General features: G+C 44.5%; 1 long non-coding RNA gene across 1 annotated transcript in view; it reads left to right on the top strand.

The window, feature by feature from the left end:
* The first annotated feature begins 5,900 nt into the window (after positions 1-5,900).
* Positions 5,901-20,897, top strand: part of LOC144825128 (uncharacterized) — a 314,598-nt gene continuing 299,601 nt past the window's right edge. Inside the window, exon 1 of the long non-coding RNA XR_013609291.1 lies at positions 5,901-5,988. This is a non-coding gene — a long non-coding RNA (uncharacterized LOC144825128). The remainder of the gene's footprint in view (positions 5,989-20,897) is intronic.

Genomic DNA, 20,897 nt, shown 5'->3' with positions numbered 1-20,897 from the left:
CAACCAGACCTGGGCACAGATCAGAGACGTGCGCATATAGAATTCTAAGATAGTCAGTTTCACCAAAGGCCTTCTTAAGATCAAGAGATGCAGCAAAAAGTGTGCTCTTGAGCTTTCTTCATGGTGATTATTACAGAAGCCTGGAATCCACTGTGGACAGTGCTGAGTACTGACCTCGCACAGAAGCTGACCTGGACACAGCTGCATCGCGAGCCTCCTGCAAAGCAACAGTTCCAGCAGGGATAATTAGGCTCTTGGTTTTGCCCATAGAATCCTTAAAAAGAAATGGATCTGTGAATCAACAGAAAGTAACACATATTGCTGACATGACTCCCTTAGTGACAGAGGGCATTTGCACAGATGGCTGTTTTTTTATTATAGTTTATCCTTGCGGCTGCTTTCTGAGGCCTGAGTCCTGCACCACTGCGGAACCAACATTTTTTTTGTGTGTTTTACAGAGCGCGATCTCGACCCGAAGGTATCAGAGCACCAGTTACCTTACAGAAGGACACCTTCATTTTTGTTAGGCACGGGGAGATTAAGGGATTTGCCCAGAACCAGAGGATGTTAAGCGTCCCTGCCCAGAGGTCGACCGCTCTAGCCATTAGGCTGCATCCTCTCCTAAATGACGTGTACTGTCTAAAGCTGCAAGTTCTGTTTAACCCGAGTGTATCGATCTGGCGTGCGTGCTGAGAGATCTGACTAGTCGGAGGGATGCCAGTGCTCCCGCGTTTTGAGATCCGTGTAACTTTTTATCTTGCATTATTTCCCAGTAGGGGTTTAGCACACTAACTCCTTTGGTGTAATTTAATGCTGACATCCCTGTAATTCCTAAGTGTCTAACTCTTGTATCCCTAACCTACACCACTTCATATTCACTTTCCACTCGCCAGAGTTCTGTTCCTCCAGCACAGGATGCAGTTTTTTTGTTTTTACCTATAGAAATCTGACGTTCTTCTACTTATAAATGTGGTTTTTGATTGATTGTCACTTTCTTTCCACAAGTTTTAATTGTTATTATTTTTTTAAACACAAATCAACGCTTTCTATCTCTTTCATTAGATTTCGGGAACTTTCTGCTCATCTTTCTCATCTGCAACACAAATCATAGAAAGCAATGTCTATTAATGGGGCAGCTTAACTGGGGTCGGGATATAAAAACAACCATAAATAAGTTGGATTGGGCCTAGGGTGACCAGGCGTCCGCGTTTTGCCAGGACGGTCCCTGTTTTTAACCAGCTGTCCCAGAAAATTTCAAGAAATTTAGCTCATATCCCCGTTTTTGGAGAGGGTCGACTGAAAATGGTGGGAGGTGTTTTTTATGTTTTACAAAGCAGGGATACTGAGCAGTTGTTTCAAGAAAGCAATTTAATTAACTGGCAAGCTACTGGGATTAAAAATTGCATTTTATGTATGTTCTTACTGCCTGTTCTGTAATTCTCTGCTGAGGAGCGCTCTAATCGCTTGAAGTAAAATTGTAGTCCTTCTTCTATTTTTGTGAAATGTCCCGGTTTTTTGCTTTAAAATTCTGCTCACCCTAAGTGGGCCCCTCAGACCTATGGGCCCCGGTGCTACTGTATATGCTGCACCATTTTGGACATGTCCCTGGGAGAACTACAGGAAGTCAGTACTTTAAATGGGAGAGTACCAGCACTTCTTAGAAACAAGTAGGTACTCTGGTTACAGGGTACCTGCACTTCTATTCCTCCATTTCAAGCACTGAAGGAAGTGTTAGTCAAATGTTCCTCCTCCCTCCTCCACTGGCCTTTAGGAGACACTCAGCTGTCCTCAAATGCAGACTTTCCTGCCTAGAATAGCAAAGGCAAGTCTTGGTTTAATTGAGGGCCCAGAGGTTAATGTTATGCTTCCTTAACTTGCTACTTTTATTATAGCAGCCCGAATCACAGAAAACTTCACTTCCCAGCAAACCATGGGGTCACAACTACAGGTTTAGGTGAAGGTAAACCACTAGTCATGAGATTAGTCTACACATAGAGGTCACCATTAATTAACAGACTCTTTCCTTGATGGGAAGTAATACATTCAACTCTAAGAATTAACAGAAGAATATCAAATGAAAGAAAACAGAAACAGCAAAACTTCTTTGGAGTTACCAAAGGGCTCATGAGGAACATACAGAATGCTTGAGGTTCACATATTTTTCTCTTGAGATGAAGTTTTAGGAAAAGTCAGGAACTGTAGCCATTGGAGCTGTAGCAATTGAAGCTGAATAGAAAGAATCAAGCACATTAGTAGTGTGGAAAATGTAAAGGATGGGCATCGAAACACCCAACAAAATATAGGCAGAGGAGGGATAATATTCACCTCTGTGCCTTTAATAGAATCAGGACTTTCCCTCACAATGCTACCTAAGGGAATCTACATTTTATGGTAAGACTGGGGTCACATATTGTTCTTGTTTATAGCCCTTTACTGCCAAGTAGGCTTGAGCGACCATTGACTATCCAGAATGGGGAAATAAGAATCACCAAGGCCTTCTGTCTATGATTCAGAGGCCTGACACCTGGAGATCATGACAAAAGGATGAAAAGTGCAAATCAGACCGTTTGACCAAGCTTGCAAGGACATGTCTGCGGCTAAAGCAAGAGATACTGTAAAAGTGGGGAATTGGGAATGGAGACATGAGGCTAACAGGATCTATTGGCAACAGGCCCCACTGTTGAGCCAATATTTGGAAACCTACGAGATGATGTCTCTTCATATGTAGATGTCTGGAGAGACAGTTTGCCATCGTATTGATGGCCGGGAGGAAATACTGTCCTAACTGAAATTTTTGAAGGGGACATAGCTCCCAAAATGTCTTTGGCAACCCTACCAGGGGTTAGACATAGCACTTCCCAATTGGTTTATGTATTGGACCACAAAAATGCTGTCCATTAACAAAAATACGGTTTGATGGGCCTTATTTTTGGTGAAATTGAATAAACAATGACCCAGCAATAGATCTAAACAATGTATTTGCATTGCCAATGCCTTTACAGACCATATTCCACAAGTCAAGTATAGGGGTGGGCGATAAATTTGCTCTGCCAATGGAGTTGATGGAGTTTAGGCCAATCCACGTTGTGCACGTAACATGGAGTTCTGACCAAATTCTGCCAACCGCTGCGTGGTGGAGTTTTTATTTTTGCCTGCTGCTTGCCAATTGTACGTTGACGGGTGCGAGCAAGAATTGGCGTCTCCTAGTGCAATTTTTGGGCACTAGGAGGCACCCGTCAAGGTTTTTGCAAAGCGGGCAGTCACGGCTGTTGCTTGTGAGAAAGCTGTCACTCAAATATTAATTCTACTCGAGTAGCAGCAAAGAAGCAGCACCCTCTGGCACACTGCGTGGTGCAATTTGCGCTGATTTCGCACCTCAGAACAAGCTCCCGGTGCTAATAATCAGCATGAGCAGCGCAACGTGCTGGTTCCTTCCATTTGCGGAACTCTGCAGAATCTCCCAAAATTTACACATAGCTCTGTGGGATTCTGCAGAATGAAACTCCACGAGTACAGCCTACCCATAGTAAAGTACTGGCTAATCGAAGGACCTTAATCCCATAGACTGTCATCTGAATGTAAGGCTAGATCTGGGGATCTAGCAAAGGTGGCATAACCATTCCGAGTGATTAAATGGCCTCGCCATCATGATATCTCTTTTTGAGTACCTTTTTCTAAAGGGACTTTGTCTCTGTTGAGACCCATCTGTAATGACTGATCTTGAGATGTAGGCATACATAGTAATGAAGGAGTACAGGAAATGCAGATTGAATAAACAATGCCAAAAGCCCTCACTTTCTGGACAATTGTCTGAGAGATGTTGAGTGAGTGACTTTAACAGTCTTCAGTCTTTTTAAGAAGAGTTATCATGGACTCTGGGAGATGTAAAATTTCCTGTGTGGAATTTCGAGATAAACAACATGTAGCAGAAGAAAGACCAAAGGGTTGAGACTTATGTTGGTAAAATCTATATTCCAGATACATTTGAATGAAGAGGTAACCGTTTTTGAATTCTAGTCTCATCCTTTCTCCTGGAAAAAGAACATCTTTGAGATGTACAATCCTCTCCATTTTTAAGTGATAATTGTTTTATTATTTTTTTACAAGAATCATGTTGGTGACTAAACTGTGAGGATGGGAGTAGCACCTTATATGGCTATGGTGGAAGGAAGCCTTTCCTATAGGCAATTTGAGCTCTGATTCTTCTACACGTAATGGACTTGCAGCCTGATTCATGTACATGCCGTTTTGCGTGTCCCTAATAGCGAATCATAGCGATTCGCTATTGAGGACACGCAAAACGGCATTCATGTAGGAATTGCTACTTAAATAGCGATTCCTACATGTTCTTTATTTGCGAGTAGCAATTTGCTACTCGCAAATACTCCCCATTCATTCCTATGGGCCAAGAGGCCCATAGGAATGAATGGGGATTTGCGAGTAGCAATTTGCTACTCGCAACTAAGATCGCGATTTTAAGGGTGCCAGGGGTGTCCAAAGGACGCCCTGTAGCACCCCTAAAATGCACTTTTGGACAGGTGTTGCGCACACACATGTCCAAAGGACATGTGTGTGTGCTACATGCAACTTTGAAAAATGCTTTTAAAAGCATTTTTCTGAGTTTTTGCTATTTACCGACAGGTCTGACCTGTCGGTAAATAGCGGCCCCAAAAGTCCAAAATCGCTATTTTGTTTTGTGTCATGAATAGCATTTGAGGAATCTCTATTAGAGATTCCTTAAATGCCATTCCACGCAAATATGCGAATTCTTACATAGCGATTTTTGCATTTGGTATCATGAATACCAAATGCAAAAATCGCACTCGCTAAGGGCCAGATTCTCAGAATCTGGCCCTTTGCGAGTGCAATTTACCTACATGAATCAGGCTGATGGTCTCAGAGAAAAACTTTTTTGAAAAGCCCTGACAGGTCGAAAAAACCAGAGGCCATCTGAAATTTCTCGCTAAGTGTGAATAAACATAAAACCTTTGCAAACAAACAATTAACAGGGGAAGAGTTGGCAACCCCTTGTCCTCCGTGGTATGGGAAATGTCTTCTTTTTGGAGAAAGAAAGAGGGCTAGTGGTACTTTCGGAACTTGCCATCACTTGAATACTGCTGGCCCTGGTTCTAGAAGTAATGGTTGTCGTGATGGTTCCTCAACCTATTGGCTTCGTCAACAACATGTTTATTAAACACCTTTTTCAGATAGTATTGTTCTTTATTGAGAGGAAAGGCATTGACATATATTCTCATTTCTTTGCAAAATAATTACTGAAAAGAAAAACCCAGAGCTGCTGGACCAGTCTCCAAGCCTCAACCTCACACAATTTGTAATGAATTTTAAGCAACAAATCTTTGTGCCTTTGCAATGAAAAAGGCACATTGGAATGACCAGCAAAACAATGAGACCATTGAGGACATTTAAACAAGACGTAATAATCTACTGAATCCCAGTAGACACAGTAGCTTACTCTGCCAGTTCTAAAATCTTATCAGGTGGATCAACTACACCTGAAAGCTGATCCTAGCTCTTTGTCAGGATTCAGGCTCACAGGTGCTGGAGGCTCCGGAGAATGGGCATGAGGAAATTGGAAGTGTTGAAACACTAGACAGCTAATCTGAGTTTATACTCAAACGTACTCATTTCCTGGGTTTGCGATCTCTTCTGAGTGAAGAGGGTAGAAGTCCTACTTAAGACTCCTTATGGTGTATGGTCTTCACCTGGCAATAAGTCGCTGAATTGCATTGCATTCCTATTTTGATTTTGTTTTCACAGGTGTGGGTGGCATTTCTCATGTTTGTTCTTTTCCTCCCTCTCTGTTCCCTTGGTATGCTGGTTAATCCTTCATTTGTCCTTTTTTGAAACATCTCTTATTCTGTTTATCTGTAGAGTCAGGATCTAGGGTTTGCGGCTGTGTCCCGGGGTTCTATGTCGGATTCCTGCTTGGCTCACGACTTGTTGCTGTACTGTCCGCTGCAGAAACTGGTAAGCTCAATTTCATTTGTCATTGTTTATTGATTAAACAGCTAGCATCCCATACTTACCATCTACCCTCTGTCTTTCAGGCAGGTTAGATCTACCAACCTTTGTAACACCCAGACCAAGTGGTGCCGTCTCTCTCCAGAGTCCTACAACTGGGGGCACATTCTATTTTGTCCACCAGCACAGATATTCCGTGGCAACAGGGTGTTCAGTGGATCTGTAGATCCGGACCCAGACACTGTCTCAATACCCTTCTACGGGTCACAGGCACACATGGTGCAAAGGGTGACCACTCTAGGATCTAATGCACGGGATTCTGTGGAACTGGGGCACTGAATATGGGCTGGAACAAACATAGGGTTACCATTGGGATCCATAATGCCGGACACTAGTTCTGTCTTTAGGGACAAGGGCAATAGACATATTTTGTCCTTTTGATGGGTCAGGTCCAAACCAGAAAGCAATTGGAACCATGTCTGTTTTTATTGTCTGAATCAGTGGTATTATAATTATTGTTATCATCCTTTTGTGCATTCTTCAAAACAACAAACAGTTAGATCTTTGTCTTGCTTTCTACCTCCAGATGTGTGAGTGTGTTCAAATGTCAGTATTGTTGGGCGTTGGAGAACCACTAAGTACCATACTGAAAGAATTGGAAACATCCCCATTATCAGTGTCTTTACAGAGACGTTTTAAGGAATGGGCAAAGTGGGCTCTGGCCCAGGGCCCCAACCTTTCTGAGGCCCCGCTGGCAGAGCTGACTCTATTCTGCAGGCAGCCCTGTCCTGATGACCTTGAATGATTCTTAAATATAGATGGTTTTAAATACTCTTTTCCTTGAATTTATTTTCAATATGGGTAATGTGTGGCAGTCTGTTACAGACATTTTGCAGACAAATGTTGGGTTTAAAATTTTCAAGGCAATCCAACATCTCTTAATGTATTTTGGATCGAAAACAGGACCTCACATATTTGAAACGGGAGAGGGTCACACAGATTATTTGCAATAAAATTAGTGTGCTGATGCTGTATTAGCATAGTAAAAACACATGTCACTATCCCTGAATATTAGATGGAAACACGAATTTGGACCTGTGTGCCTGCCAGTGTGACCGGTACTTGGGCAAAGAGGGTATGAAAGAGCTGTAATTAGATCATAAATTCAATGCTGTTCTTAACAGGGGCACCCAAAATACGTTTAGCAGGGGCCCTCAAAATCCTTAAGACATCCCTATTTCTGAATTAGTGGTATCAATTATCACATCACCCTTTTGTGCCATCTCAGAAATAACATTAGGTAATTTCTTTGTTTACATTCTACCTACAGGTATGGGGATCAAATAATTCACCCATTAGTCATTGTGTTTGGCTGGTTGAGAACCGCTAATAGAGATATAGTGGAACATCGATTGTATAGAAGGCACTTGGACAGCAGAATGTACATGTTTAGAATTAAAGAGCATTTACTTATTTTGTATAAAGTCTGAATGTGCCTTGCTGGAGAGACAGAGTTACCGAGAGAGTGTGAGGCTTAAGAGTGGGAAGCACGCTGCCTGCTTCTACCAGCAGGGTAGGCCAGGGTTTCAGTAAATGCACTGCCAATAGAGGGGCAAAGATCTAAACCCATCAACTTTAAATCGGAAGAGTGGAAAGAATGTGAATTTTATTATATCAGGAATTCCTTTTGGAATGTATAATCTTATGAAAGGACACCAGGCCTTCCATCATTTATTGTCGCTATCATAATAACAAATTTACACTAAAAACCAACTGCAGCAGAGTCCACACAAATAGATAAATAAAAATCCAGTGTTTAGAAACCAAAAGGGCTGGAGTCGTGTAAACTGTGTTTTCTTACTGCTACGTTATGCAACAAGCAATCTAAGTTTTAAAGCACAGTACCATCATCCTTTCTTCAAAACATTTTTGCAATACTCCCCCAGAAAGGCATTAACACGTGTCCTACGAGCAAGCCTTAAGGGCATGTGGGCAGTCATGGGGCCTATATTTAGTGAATTGCTCCAAGGCTGTATCTAAGCCACAACTGCAAGGGATGCTGGTTATCGTGGTCTTCCTGTCATATCTTTAAACAAAATGTAATTGCATGAAATATAAAGTGTGTTCTAACAGTCAAGCTAAAGTGGCAGGAGGAAAGGGCAAGCAATGCCAACAAATCTATCTCGATATATAGAAACAAAACGAGAAGCACAGCTACAGTGAAGCACAGCACAAGTATGCCCAAAGCACCAATAAATATGCAACACAGAACATATTTCAAACAAATTTCAAACAATAGATTATAGAAAAAAGTGATGAGGAATACTTAACTCGTGGCTGATGAGGAAGAAAAAATGATATTACTTAGCCCTTTATTACGAATCAGGATTTGCAGAATTACCGCATGGAATTCTGTTTTCTCTAATCCTTAGAGGGCCAGTGCTCCTGCAACCAGTTTTCCTCGTCCAATTGGGTGTTAGAATACAGGGCCCGATTTTACTGTGCAGTAATTCCACATTGTAAAATTGCATGAGCCTTTGGCTGCACCTTCAGCCAAGCTTCATTTCCCTTTTTTCTGGCTGGGGGGAGCATACAATGCTCCTCACCCTGCCAGATCAATGCTCCCCCCCATCACCTACTCCCTAACCTCTCTTCATCACCTCTCATCCCACCCGGAGCCAGGCCCCCACACTCCTGCTCTTAGCAGGTGGTAAATGTATGCATTCAACTCCACAGAATTAGGAAATATGTGTGATTTTAAGACTGGAGAAATCTGGCAATTGGACAGTATAACAGTGGATTTACCGCATCATAATGGTAAATTTGTGTGCAAATTTACGGTGCACCCAGTACCGGCCAACTCGTCATCAGGGGTTTAGTGGTGACATATATACAGACTAAGCTGATTACTGATTGGTGGTTTCATTTACCCGTAACATGTAGTTTCTGACCGAAGGTTTTCTGGCAAATGCATTTTTCTGTGAATCGTGGCTGCTATAATAAAAGCAGCAAGTTAAGAAATCCTTCAGTCTTGTCATAAAATCAAAATGTTCCGCCATTGGCTAGGGATTGTAAGATGAATGCGCACCTGTTTTTATGGGCTGCGTTGTCTAGAGCAAATATATTTAACATGGGATTTCTCTGACTTAGTGCATGAGCTGCAGAGAGTTCAAAAAGCAGTGCTTGCCTCCCTGTTTTCCAAGCTGTGATCTCTCCAGCTCATGCACTAACTCAGAGACAGTGCAATCTCATAAAATCTGGTGCATATCTGTACCCCACACCTGCGCACATGTTAATGATGCACCCCTGATGCCTATGTTTGGAGGTCTAACCTATAGACAAAATAGGTGGATGGAATACTTGAGGTAATCTCTGTGACTGGTAAATACTCGGACCATCCCAATCCATTGTGATTTTTCACACCATGACATCTCAGTTTGGGCCCAGCTATATACAAATCAGTCTTGACCCTGCTCCAAGGGTTACAATCCAGCCTGAACTGCCTAGCCAGGTCATACCTGAACTGGACCACAAGCAACCCAGAACTAGTGTTGCCCTAAATAAGGCTCATCAGCCAGGCATAGCTTGGTTCCAGTGACACAGTGTGCACAGGATACACATCTGAGCATACCCATCCAACTTAGGGTTACCCACTAAAGTATATACAAAAGTGAAGGATGTAATGCTTCAGCAAATCTCAGCCACTGGTAGTTACTTGGGCTGCATCCCAATACATTGGTATTTTGCAAACCATGCCACCTCAGTTTGGAACCAGCCATATGCAAATCAGTTTCGATCCTGCTCCAAAGAGAATTTTTGTATACTTCAGTATTTTTGAAGGTCAGCAAGGTTTTAAACAATTAAAAATCCCTGACTAAAAGTGATTCTGAGATCCTCATTCCGAGTCGTGTGCAAAATAAAAAATCAAGTGTAGTTTTGTTCTTTTTATTTCATTTTGTGCACAAGGTAGGAATAGTGAAAATACCGCTCACTCCTGAGATTTTTGTATGCAATTTTCTTGGCACCTTATTCTTCACTGTGTAGAGTTAAAGTTATCAGTGCAAAAAATAACCCAATAAACATGGGGCTTTGAAACTGCATACATTTTATCTGCACTACTTGGAGTGAAGTGACAACAGGTGCTTTGAAGTCGCCTTCGAGCAGGCAAGCACTATTCAAGCCCACATCCACTGAAACAAAGCCCTGACGTTCTCTAAAACCCAGCAGAGCATGGCCTGCTTGAGCAAGGAAGGAAGAGCCCGCCCTTTTGATAACTCATGTCGCACTTGACTAGGCACTGCACCTTATGATTAACCAATTTACGGGATTAAATTAGCCAAAGAATAACACTTCACCTCACCCCATCCCACCACTTGCGTTTGTCATATTTTTAAACACCTAGTCAGATGCAGGTCTGCAATTTGCATGCTAAGTGGCAGCTCTTCCGAATGAGCCACGCGCCCACCTGACTCCAAATCTCTAAGCTGTTCTCTTACGGTGCGAGAGTGAGGTCTTGATTTCTCAGAATTAAATAGAGGTACGTATGCTGCATATTTAATTTATGATTTTAAACATGGGAGAGTCTTCTTTAGTGAACTGTTGCTTTTATTGCATGCAATTCAATTATCTATAGTAATTTTCTTTTAATCTGTGGTTAAAGAAGCTGGTTCCACAGTTAGTGACAGTACATAATAGTTATTTCCTTACAAATAACGTTAGTTGTGCAAAATGAATGGCCTCTTCCCTGCCTTAGCATTCCACAATTGCGACCTACTGCTAATAGACAGGAGTGGGGCATCTTGCAAGTAAAGAAGGGTGATTTGAGGAATTAATTTGATTTGTGCTTAAATGACTTTTAAAGAGAATTTATTTCAATTTAAAGGCCACCTATATCTATAATGCCTAAGACTTCAATGGGAAGCACTTTTGACCCGAGTCTAGCTTGCTTGTATACAAATAATTTTGTAGTGGATTTAATCTGTAATGATGATAACCCATGCAAAATGGAATTAGCATCATGGCACAGGTTTACTGAAGATATTCTGATAATTTGGAAAGGGGAAACATGAAGATCAAACACATTCTTCATATAGATTAACACTTTAAACCTCTGTTTGAGAATTTCTCCCACGATTTCTAACAAGATCTCTTTCCTGGACGTGACCACCAATATCTAAGGGGGCACCTTCACAACCAAGACATTCCATGAAAAAAACGTCTTTTGAGATTCGACAGCTACCATCCCAGGTCATAACGCCTGAACCTACCCTTTGGCGAGTTTCAAAGACTCTGCAGAATCGTAACAGTCTTGATGATTATAGTGACCAAGAAGAGCTTCTTTCAAAGAGACTGACATCAAAGGGTTATCCATCATATAACAGGTGCAAAAACCGGCAGAAAACACCAACAGGGAGGCTGTTTCAGTGAGCAAACTGAAACCCCTGCTGATACAATGACATGCATGACCACGTTTACACCCACCTCAAATGAGGTCAAGAAAATCATAAAATAAAAGTGGGATATTCTCAATGCCAGAAAATTGAATCTACCAGGAAAATTGTTTGGTTTTAAATGGTCATGAAATTAAAGGGATACTCTTGTTCAACACAGACTTTGGAAATCTCTGGATACTTCACCAGAGAATACACTATGCGGCATCCCAAGGGTGATTGAACACTATCCCCTTTTGGATTGCAATAATTGCCAAATGGCAAAGCCATTCAAAAAACAGATTTAGGACTGCAAAGGAAATGGCAACTCCACACACATACAAATTACAGCACACAAAATTGTGTAAACCTCATTCTATGCTCATGCAATCTGTAAAATTTAGACATGACGAGACTGGTCAAAGTGTGAATCGACAAACACAGAAGCACCATTTGATGTTGACATGCCGCAACAAAATTGACCAACCACTATATAGAAAAAAAAGCACACGCCCAACGATTTAGTGAGGCTGATCATCGAAAAACTACCTGAAGGCCCGGATATCAAAGAGAGACTCCTGAATAAGGAACATCGATCAGCCTTCAGATTACATACATACGAACTAGGATTAAATGATGAGATTCCATAGTCCCTAAAATCAACACATTGACGTTGTTGCCTGCATGGCCATTGCTTCATCCTCTAGAGAGTAGATAAGTGTGGCAACTATGAGACAGATTTGTCCCACTTCTATGTTACTGACAGGCACCTACATCCACTATCGAAATCAATGTGAATCTGATATTCCTGTTGCCACATTTGTTATAAGATCCCTTCTGCAATCATATTTATGTTGGGCTGGTGCCTGTCCCTGTGTGAACCACTTGATCAGACAATAGGTACCGTCTCCATTATCTTCATAACTATGTAACCATGAGGTGGTACACTCTGGGTTTCCTTCCAGTATTCCCATTTATCTGGTTCTAACAGTAGGGGTCGGCAGTAGGAGTTACTGCAGGGCGGTGACATGGGCAGGGGGAGGGGCAGGGTGGGGGGTAGTAATGTATGGATTACGGAGTTTTACAGGTAAGTAAACATTTAAATGAATAAAACGAATTTCGTTGCGCACACTGCATCACATTTTGCCAGCACACATTTAATTGGGTTTTATTTAATGGGCATTTCATAGCCGAAGGTGTCAGAGTGCCTCTCAATAAAACCAGTCACCTAACATAGACACTCCAGACCCATGCATTACATCTATGATGAAAGCGGAATAGTTCCAATTCACATAAAAATGGTAGAAGCACAATAGTTACTTCAGATATTAGTGGTTGGAGTGGCATACTTCGAGCCCGCAGCCCGCTGCAGTTCACATTCACATACTCACTATTTTATGCCTCTACATAGCGCAGACTCTACCCGTAGGTGTCAGGCGCTTCTCAATAAGGACAGAACTGATACATGGGAGCACTATAAGTGAACACCTTACATATTGTAACGCTAAGTCACATGAAGCAAAGTGACAAACGTGGGCAACTATACATGATGTAGCTAATGGTGCAAGTAGAGGTATAAGACTGCAATACATGGCAGACAGTCATACACAAGAACAAACGTTACGTAAGTAAGGGTGGCACTTGTGCAAGTACCAGAAGCAAACACAATGTAAGAGGTAGCAAACAGTGTGTTTCGAGATAAAAGTGACATGTACAGGTTACAAAAGAGTACCAAAAACAGGTAGAGGGTTAATACTGGAATAAATGGCGGACTCTCTAACCACAAGAACACTATGGGAAGACACTTCCATTGTTATCGAGAATAGAACTTGCTATAATAAAAGGCCTTCTTGCAGATAATCACGACTCAAAGGTATAGGAGGTTCCCCTGTTGTATCTATCAGGGAAGGGGATCTTACATCAGAGAAAGATTTTTAGTCCCTGTCAGAGACGTAGCAGGCTAGGATCGCTGGAGAAACGATTATTGGGGAGGTCTTAGTATAATGATGGAATTATTACATAAACCCATCGTTGATTTAATTACAAAAAAGAGCATGCAACTAAAGTAAAACAACTAGTAGATACAAGGAAAAAATCAGTAGAAAATTTATTATTTTCCTCCCTATAGGGTTACAATCTAAAACACGATTAAAAAACGATAAAAAAAACAAATTTAAAAACCACCAACAGTGGTAGTACAGTGAATATAGGTACAGTCAAAAAAACAGTCGACGCGGCGTTTCGGTGCTATTCAATCTTGACACCTTCTTCAGGACTTTAAAAACATTTGACTTCGTATCTTATGGATCGAATATATGATCCTCTAAGTGCACGGAGGGGACACCGTTTGATAATGGAAGAGGCTTCTTTCAATAATATGACCCTATTATTCGGATTGGTCTCTAAATGTGGTACATTGATGATGGGTAGTCATCCAGTTCTTTTCATGCTTTAGAACAGGATATCTTTGGGTGAGATTTCGGCCTCCCTGCTCCTCCGTGCTCCCGGTTTCAAAAAATATTTTACTGGTAAAAGTTAGCAATAGGCTTACCAGTCAGTGCTGGTTAGGGGCTGTTTTCATGGATTTGTTCTCTCTTTCAGAAATGCACGGGTTCCATTTTATCATGGTCAAACCACGCCTAGCAGTCCGGCCTGCCAGGGCTTGGAGCAGGACAACCAGGTCAAGTTCACAGGCACCACTCTGACAAGGAAAGGTGGGAACGTAAGCAGGAATTGCCAGGGCGTGCTCCGTGCTAGGAGCCTGAAGGCTGTTCCTGGTTAAGTGCTCTTGGGGGGCAAGGTGGCAACTCGGTTCAGACTTCTTGTAGGGGAGAAGTAGAAGCAGTGTTAAGTGTAGCGGTTGTGCAAGTACCATGACCGTTACACTTCAGCCAAGTGGTGCTCAATTACCTTATTCAACTACTGGCCTCAACTCATAGATGACAGGAGGGATAACCACATGGGTAGATTGGCAGAAGACTGGTATGGTAATCATTAGAGGGGTGCCCAGGGGTCTTTTCCAGTATTTATCTGAAGGTCAGGACTTGTGACACACTATGGGGTTTGCACACAGCAGGGGAGAGGGCATGTCCAGGTGGTCAGGGGCAACGGTATTGTCAAGCCTGGACTTCTGTAAGAGCGACTTTCCGGCCCACGCTGAGACATTCACATAAGTTGCACCACAGCATCACCAGTTTCTTACACTCAGGCCCATTGGCAAGATGGTGATGCGGGATCAATTGCACAGAGATTTGGGCCTGATTTAGCCACACATACCTCCTCCAGTCAGACCCCACTAGGACCTTCTAGTCTGGCTCCGCTTTCGGTCTGGCTGATACAATAAGACTCTACTTGTCTAATTTCTCTGGACACCGGTTGGTGCGTTTATGGCCATGTAGGCAATTGTCTTGACTCATTTTATTTGAAGGGTCAGGATGTGGGCAGGCAATATTTAACAGTTAAACATTTCAACAACTTGGGTTGACACGCAGTGGAGGGCCCTTGGTTAAGTCCACTGGTAAGCTTTCACCTAGACAGTATTTTATTTGTTATTCAGGTGCTAAAGTAAGGTTTCCTGTTGCAGTTTTCACACGCCAGGAAGTACAAGTGATGAAGTAACAGTTCTCCTAGTTGCACAACATGTATATACAGTTGCATACGGTGCTTGTTAAAAGCTTCATAGGGTCCAACAAGTGCCAGGCAAAAGGGGACGAATAGAACATGTGATAAACACGAAGAGATACTCTACACAGTGTTAGTAGGGACGTTGCCTATGCAAAACTCAAACTGGCCTTATACTCATGTCTGAGTAGCTAGCGGCCAGATAGTGGGCTGTCCAACTAATGGAATGGGTTAAGTGTTGCAAGCAGGCACCAAGGGATGGACCCTCGAGATCATCCTAGACAGACAAAAAGTCCCGTCCTACAGCCAGGCTTTGGCAGAAGCGGACAGCTATTTTATTTTATAGGTTTGGGTGCAATATGCTGAGGGGAGCATGGGGGCAGAGCTTAATTTGGCAAATATGATTGAAGAAGGATTGTTGGGCATTCCCACTGCTCAAAAACGGGCAAGTATTCGTTGTGGGTTTCCCTCTTGTTCCACGGCAAATATGCAAGGACACCCGTGCTTAGGACACAAACCCCATGGCAAGAGAGTCGCCAAAGGTGGGGGATTGGCCTCTGACAGGCCTACCAGGGCAGGGGTAGCCAATCACAATCGATGGAGCCTGTAGAGGTGATTATGTTAGAAACACAGAGTGGGGTGTCCTGGGCCATAACCCTTCGCCTGAGCTGCGGGGGGCAGCGGGCTGTCTTTGAGGGACGGGCTAGGACATTTTAGGGCTGAAGTGCGTGACACAGCATTTACAGGGACACAGATGGACCCCCGCAAAGCCACCAAAAAAGACTATAGCGAAAAATATGACGCACAATCTTGTAGTTCGACACCAAACCTGGTGTAAGTGATGTGCAGGAGGCACTGGAAGCTGCTGGATGTAAGTAGGGAACTCAGAGGTGGGGGGCTCTGTCATCGACGGCAGCCTCCTCCAGAGCTGTGGCGGAGTTACAGGGCGATCTGGAGGCAGACGGGTACAGTAAGGGTACCTCTGCGGCAGACTAGTACAGTAAGGATACCTCTGCCTGCCACAGTAGGGGTGCCAGAGCCAAAGACCTGGAGCCACAGGGAGGTTCCGGGAAAACCGCGACGGCGCCCCGTTAGTCCTTCGGGCGGTTGGGGGCCTGACCAACCGGGGGTGTGCCATACCACGCCCCGCCCTGAAAAGGGCGGGAGTATAAGACATGATCACGTGATCCAGAAGGGGATCTACAAAGGTGCTGCACTGTCTGGGCGCCGACCCACCGTGCCGGCTGGCTTATTAGGTGGGTGGGGCAGCGAGGGGCTGCCTGCCCTAGATCGCCCGTAAGATAACCCACAAAACTGCTTCATTTTGTTGTATGTATAAAAACCTGCAGCAATTATTTTCCCATAAGCAATGTATCCGGTGTAATCATTATATGGGCAAGTGCAAAATGTTGTGGGGACAGCGGATGACGGTGTTGGCACTATGCAGCTGCCAGCGTCCCCCGCAGGGGGACATCAGCAGGGCAGCCCTCTAGTGCCTACTAGTCGGAGCCCCCCCTGTCCCCTAGGATGAGGAGGCTCTCGGAGGCCTCACCAGCCCCTCCCCGTGGGTGGTTGCACCAGTGACGTGCTTTCAGGGGAGGGGACGCCTAGGGGCAGGCAGGGGTACTTAGGCCCCTGCCGCCTCCAGGTCGACCTCTTTTCCGGTCGTCCTTCTGCCTGCCTGCCTTGCTGTTTGTCCCCTCACCCTGTCGCCGTTTCGGACGTGACCCCGGGATATCGTGCTTTTGCGGTGAGTGCTGTGCCCCCCTTCTCCGAAGTTGGGCGGCTGTGCCCGGCCCCGCCGTGGCTGCATCCATCATGGGGGGAGAGCAGCTCCCGGGGACAAGGGGAGTGGGTAGCCCTCTAGTGCCTGCCTCGGTGCACCCACCCTATCCTCGTACCCAGCAGCTGGGCAGGCGGCGGGCAATTTGGATGTTTTAATGTTTTCTTTTGTGTTGCAGGCAGAGTTACAGGGCGATCTGGAGGCAGACGGGTACAGTAAGAGTACCTCTGTTGCAGACTAGTACAGTAAGGGTACCTCTGCCTGGCACAGTAGGGGTGCCAGAGCCAAAGACCTGGAGCCGCAGGCAGGTTCCGGAAAAACCGCGACGGCGCCCCGTTAGTCCTTCGGGCGGTTGGGGGCCTGACCAACCGGGGGTGTACCATACCACGCTCCGCCCTGAAAAGGGCGGGAGTATAAGACATGATCACGTGATCCGGAAGGGGATCTACAAAGGTGCTGCACTGTCCGGGCGTCGACTCACCGTGCTGGCTGGCTCATTAGGCGGGTGGGGCAGCGAGAGGCTGCCTGTCCCGGTTCGCCCGTAAGAGAACCCAGAAAACTGCATACTTTTGTTGTATGTAAATAAACCTGCAGCAGTTATTTTCCCATAAGCAATGTGTTCGGTGTAATCATTATATGGGCAAGTGCAAAATGTTGTGGGGGGAGCGGATGACGGTGTTGGCACTATGCTCTCTCCCTCTTGTGCTTCTCCACCCACCCTCTCAATGCCATACAGCCAGTGCTTTAAATGGGCCGGTACTCACCAGTACTGAGTCCCGGCACTTCTCCACTGCCAAGGAGAGTATCGGTACTCAGGGTGGAATCGACAAGGTTGGCACTGGGCTGGTACCGAGGGCCAGCTGTGCTCCTGGTTTTTTTTTTTTGCAGCATGTTTGCCGTTTTGCCGTTTGTCTGTGTCATTGACATTCAGCTGTGACAAGTGGCACGATGGGGCCTAAACGGCGGCCTGCTGCTGCGTCAAGTGGGCCTCTGCTCCCTCCCCACCCAGATGAAACTTTCCATTGTCCTCAACAGCCGCCTGCCGAGCCTCCATGCTGGGACATCTTGTAAGATAGTGTATGGGATATTTTCTGCCTGGGGCACACTAATGTGTGCAGACTGAATGAGTTGGGGGGAAGTCGGGGGTGGGGGTGGGAGGCAGCTCAGGAGTGGCCACATAAGACCCCAGGTAACAAGGGCCATTTTCACCCCTTGGCCTCTCACTGGGGTCAGACTGTCTTTCCTCTGACTTACTTGCCCCTGCAAATCAGCCCCCACCCGACTGCCTGGTGTGACATTGAGTCCATGATGGCGGGGATGAGGTGGTGGGGATTAACTAGGCGGACTACCTCGTGCCCAGGTGAGGTGAGAGGTGGAATACTGACCTTCCCATCAGAGGCCAGTATTTTTCTCACCCTGCTGCACATTGCACATGTTCACGACCCAGCAGTGCTCACAGTCTGCCACGACCCAGCAGTGCTCACTGCCACTGAAAGCTTACCGTCCGTGGGGCCATCTGCTGATTGGAGAGGACGGATAATGGGGTGAGAGAAGGCGAAGAGTGAAGGGACAGAGATAAAAGATGCAGAGAAGAGTTTAAAGGGGACAAAGATAGACAAAAGGGGAAAGCGCAGACAGAGATGGGGAAGCGATTGATATAGCTATGGAAAAAGTAAGAGAGGCACGGAGAAATAGAGAGAATGATGGTAGAGATTGATAGGATACAATTGGAGTTAAGAGAGTGGGATGGAGTTAGATACAAATGGGAGAGAAGTGAGGGGGAGGGATCGAGAGGTTTGAGATGTAAAGATTGATAGAGAGTGTTTGTCTGCTTGTTTGTGTGTGAGAGAGAAATGAAATCAGAGCAAAGAGAATCGGGACACACAGGAGGTATTTTAAAAGAAATGCGTGGAATACTTGTTTTGTTTGTGTGTGTGTGCACTCTTGAATATAAAAGGATTGCGCCTAATGCAAGCAAGTAGGAACAGTATGGCATTAAGAAGCTGCAAATATTGGGAAACAAGTCAATATTAACATGTGGTGTTTGTCATTCATTTTGTGTAACGAATTAGCACATTTTGTTTATTTTCATACATTTCTCACATGTTTTGGTATGCCCTGCAACTGGTGTAAATGCCCTTCTCTGCACATATGAAAAGTTTAAGACAACTATAAGGACAACATTAATACTCAACAGGAATGTTTTTGTATCATCATGTCTCACCCCGCCTCCAACCCCGCCCACTGCCACGCCCCTAACTCAATTTAATGAGTACCTGCACTTATTTTGTTCCATTTAAAGCACTGCATACAGCACCAACAAAAGCAAATGGCAAAGCCAACAAGTTCCAAAAGCGAGACCTACAGGCTTTGCCAATGCTTGTTTTTTCCTGCTGGGTGAATGAATCACAGACTTGGATGAGTAAAATCAATGACAGCTGTACGTAGTTGAAACCTAAAAAATGACTCAAAGCACAAACAGAAAACGCACTGCAAATCAGATACGTTTTTTTCTTCAAACAACTCCGCTCGGCTTGTCGGGCCACAACATCAAGGTATGAGATACCTAGTTTCGCCCAAAGTACTCGTGCACCCTGGTAGAAACTGGCTCAGCAAAATGGCGTCCTCTGACGTAGTGAGATCCTGTAAATATGTCAGGCTGTCTTCGACCGGAAGGCAAGAGTCGGCCACCGCTGACCCAGTGAACCCAGTGACCCTCTTGCGAATCTCTAAATGAACCTGTAAGCGTGAGGGACAGATTTTTGGCACAGCTTGAGCGAATGATGTACAGAAGAGTGGAAGACAATTGTGCATGGCAGTCAGTTAGAACGGCCTCTGGCGGAATGATTTGTGTCGGAATGTGATGGAATGTTGTGAAGCAGGATGTGACAGAATGATCTGCGGCAGGGACTGAATGACATGCCTTAGAGTGCTAAAATGATCTATACCCAAGTTTAACAGAATATGACAGGCACATTGTGACAGCATCATGGGTATCAACTTGTGACAGTTATTTATATAGCCTGGGGTCTCATATTTATTTGGTAAAGATAGAAGTGTGATCCATTGGTTAGGGCTCCCAAATTAGAAAGTCTATACATCGTGTTAGAAGTCTGCTGGTTGAAGATGCCACTAAAATGACAAATTCACAGACACCAAGTAAGGTATATTCTGGGCCCTTCTGCAATGGAAGTTAATGACATTAGGAAGTACTGGGTTGTGTTCTGTCTTCCTAACAAGGCACTCATCTAATTCTTCGGCAAATGAAGACTGAAGCACTAATTTGGGAAATCCAACATAAAGGTCAGGCATTGGCCTAGATTTCGATTTGTGAAGACTTCAATGTTTGTTCAGAGTTAGCAGGCGGGATGCAAATGCGTCACTCTATATTGCGAGTGTAAATGGGGAGAGAGGAGAAATATAACAGGGAAAAATGTAAACATCCAAGGGATGTTTACATTTTACCATTTTACGTTTGTAGAAGAGTTGTACTTTTTCAAACAGAGGTGTGGTTTTAGAATAGGGGGAACAGAATATGACACGGTGTAGAGAGTAATCCTTGGATTAAGAAGACCCTTTTTTACAGATAGGGTGGTACGTTAATGGAAGGAGGAGTTGTGGGGCCAAAATCAGTAACATAATTAACCCTTGGCGGAGTTTGCGGAGTTGCCCTACGCGGAAATCCGCGAAGTGCAAAAAAAACTCTGCTGCACTACGCGAATATGATAGTAAAATGCCGTTCGGGGTGATTGCACAGTGCCAGATGCTTGTCCGCACTGTGCTATCATTGCAAATGGCACCATGCACAGTGCAAGCAGTCCCTGCTTTCCTTTTCTGCCGCTCAAATAGATTTTTACTCGAGCAGCAGCCTTCCCAACACGAACGGGCAGTTCAACACAAGCTGTCACGAGCATATGCGACCACTCGCAATGAGAAACCTGACCCCCTGCATTGAGAATCTCACCGGGATGTTGATTTTCCACACTCATGCTCACAAACTTGATGTTGACGAACGTGAGCAAGGAAAAAAACTCAGCAAGCTCCGTGTAACGGGGAGTGCAGAAAACTCCGCAAACTCGGCA

The sequence above is a fragment of the Lissotriton helveticus genome, chromosome 3_1, assembly GCF_964261635.1.
Source record: "Lissotriton helveticus chromosome 3_1, aLisHel1.1, whole genome shotgun sequence".
In the NCBI taxonomy this organism is placed as follows: Eukaryota; Metazoa; Chordata; class Amphibia; order Caudata; family Salamandridae; genus Lissotriton; species Lissotriton helveticus.
This window is presented reverse-complemented; position numbering and strand designations above follow the sequence as displayed.